Source organism: Heterocephalus glaber, unplaced genomic scaffold (genome assembly GCF_053883595.1).
Source record: "Heterocephalus glaber isolate CG9 unplaced genomic scaffold, H.glaber_assembly_v1.0 deba00001600, whole genome shotgun sequence".
NCBI classification, from domain to species: Eukaryota; Metazoa; Chordata; class Mammalia; order Rodentia; family Bathyergidae; genus Heterocephalus; species Heterocephalus glaber.
The window spans coordinates 17745870-17749357 of record NW_028258372.1 but is presented as its reverse complement, the minus strand read 5'-3'; positions in this window follow the sequence as shown (position 1 = coordinate 17749357).

Sequence of the window (3488 nt, the reverse complement as noted above, 5' to 3'; positions counted from 1 at the left end):
TATGAAAAAATGTTCAACATCACTGGTCATTCAAGAGATGCTAATGAAAACAACACTGAGATTCCACCTCACCCCAGAATGAATGGCTTCTATCATGAAGTCAACCAACAGCAAATGCTGGAGGGGCTGTGGGGAAAGAGAAACCCTCCTCCACTGCTAGTGGGAGTGTAGATTGGTGCAACCACTGTGGAAATCAGTATAGAGATACCTCAAAGAACTAGGATCTGTAGTCCCATTTGACCCCGCTATTCCACTGCTGGGTATCTTCCCCAAAGAATTAAAAGTATCATACCACAGTGATATATGTGCACCCATATTCATAGCTGCACAGTTTGTAATAGCTAAAACTTGGAAGCAGCCAAATTGCCCATCAACTGGAGACTGGATAAAGAAAATGTGTGTGTGTGGTTTTTTTTTACAAAATGGAGTACTACTCAGCCATTAAAAATGAGAAATTAGAGACATTTATAGCTAAATGGATGCACATTGAGGTGATACTGTTAAATGGAATAATTAGGACACACATGTGTAAATACCAAATAGTTCCTCTAGTGTGAGAAACTGAAAGTATAAATAAGGACCAGGAGGCATAATAAATAATATGAAATAGGAAGAAAAGGGACAAAGGGGAAGGGGAAGTGGGAGGAATAGGGGAAAGAAGGAAAGGGAATTAATATGAGAAAATGAAAAAATGGAAACAAAGTTTTTGTAAATAGGGAGAGATGGAGGGGTTGAAGGGAGGGCAGGGGAAGGGGGAAAATAATTAAGATGGATTTTGTGAAGGTGCAAATTTCCAATGATGAACATCATCATATTGTATACCTAAAATGTGCCAATAAAATAAAATAAAAAAGAAATTGGTAAGTTAATTGTATAATTTGTATGAAAATTCAAAGGACCTAGAATAGTCTAAAATATCTTTTTTTTTAAGACAAAGACAGGGTCTCACTATGTAGTCCAGGCTGGCCTTGAACTCACTAGGCTAGGCTCAAACTCACAGCAATCATCCTGCCTCAGCCTCTCAAGTGCTGGGATTATAGAGGCATGCCCTACCACCTCCAACTAGTTTAAAATATCTTGAAGAGAAAAATTCATGGACCTAGTTCAAACTATACTCATATAAATATTATGTGGTATTGGTGAAAGAGTAGTTAATTAGAATTACAAATTTTAACAGAGTATAGGAATTGACTTTTATCACATGACTTGGGGAAAAGATGCCATTACAAATCATTAAAGAAATAAATTGTATTACTTTTAATGCTAATGGTGGTAAACGCTTTTAACAGTAATAGTAATTCTTTTAATAAATAATAGTGGATTAATTCAACACTGACAGGGAAAAAAATGAAACTGACTCCCTCTACGTTGCAACACACATTAAAAAATGGGTTAAAGGGCCAGGGATTTAGCTCAGTGGCACCATGGCTGACTCACAAGCGCAAGGTCCTGAGTTCAATCCTCCATACCAAAAAAAAAAGGCTTTAGATAGACCTTAGACTTAAACGTAAAGCATAGATGGACAACTTCAGAAGCTTTGGACTAGGCAAAAATTCTTAGGACACAAAACTCAATAACCAGAAAAGGAAGGGTAAATTAATTGCACTTCATTAAAATTTACTAAGGGTGAATAGTCAAGATGCAGACAGGAAAAGATATTGGCAAAATATACAACTGACAATAGACTCATACCTAAAATAAAGACCTCTAACAAATCAATAAGATATAAGCAACAAAACTGAAAAGGCAAAAGACCTGAACTTCAAAAACAAGCTATCTAGTTGGCCTTTAAACATATAAAAAGTTGATCAACATTATAAGTCATCATAAAAATGTATACTTAAGCCACAACAAAATATCCTTACTAGAATGACGAAAATTTTAAAAACTTTCAGTACCAAGTGGCAACGAGATAGAAAGCAACTTGAACTCTCATGTATTATTGCTCTTACTGCTGGTGCAAATAGGTAGAGTCATGCTGGAAAGCCACTTGGAAGTTGATTTTAAAAGTAAAATTATATAAATTCTAGATCATGTACCTTCCATTTACCCTGATTATACACCAAAAAGAAATGAAAACATGTTCACCAAAAGACTTGCTCTAGAATGTTCACAGCAGCTTTATACATAATAACAAAATGTAAAAATAACCCAAATGTCCTTAAATTTAATAACAGGTCTGATAAATAATTTAAGTATATTCATATAATGAAATAATACACAGGAAAATGAGAAGAAAGTACCATTATACACAACATGGATAACCTCCCAAATACGTTTCATGAAAAGATTCAGAAAAAAATCCAGATGCATCTGGTATGTTTCCATTTATTTTTTATTTTTTTATTTTATTTGGCTTTTTGAGACAGGGTCTCAATATATATTCCAGGCTGGCCTCAAACTCACCACTATCCTCCTACCTCAGCCGATCCAAGTACTGGGATTACAGGGCTGTGCCCCTAGGCCCAGCACATTTCCACTTAAAGGTCAAGAATATATATCTATTGTAATAGAGATCAAACAACAGTTACCTTTGAAGGTTATTGATTGGGAAGGGGCATGACGTCACTTTTAACAGTTCTGCTACACAGTAACTACTCAGTAAATGTTACCCATTTTCCTTATTATCATTAAAATCCTTTGGAATGCTCAGTGTGGTGGCACATGGCTGTAATCCCAGCAATTTGGGAATCTGAAGCAAGAGGATCACAAGTTCAAGGCCAGTCTGGGTAACTTAATGAATACCTATCTCAAGACTTTTTTAAAAACATATTTTTAAAAGGAGTTTGGGATATAGCCAGTGGTAGAGTGATCCTGGTTCCCCAGTACACCAACACACACACACACACACGCACACACACACACATTTCTATGGAGTAGACACAGTAGTAAGGTTGCCTTATTTCATGGATGATGGAAATGAAACCTCATTATATTCAAGTACTTTCCTGAACACACAGCACTTGCAGGTGAAGGAACTGGAGTTCGAGCCCCATCTCTGGATGCTGGATCTAGAGAGTGCAATATGCCTGCTTTGTCTTGGTCCTCTTTCACAGAAAACTTGAGTTCCTCATGTGCTTCTCAGTTTTCAAGGGATGATTTCTACTTTCCTACATTATGAAGCATCTCAAGTCTTTAGCTGATTAGGGGAAGCAGGAAGGCAATCTGATCAAGCACACCTGAGCTTTGGACAGGCTGCCTCACAGTAATTGGTTACAAATTAAAAATGTATTTATAACCATGTACCAATTGCTTAGAACTATGCATTACTATAATTACTCACAATTACTAACTTGATACATTAAGAGCTCAGAGTGCAAGGACTGAAAAATAATGGGGTTTTATTCAGTGCATGCAGAAGATATCTCCACTTCCTGTATTCTTGCCCTGGATATGGCTATGCTCCAGATAGAGGATAGGAAAGAGCAGAGGAAAAAATACACCCTATTCTATATCTGTTCCTGATTCTAGTTTCTAAAACTACACAT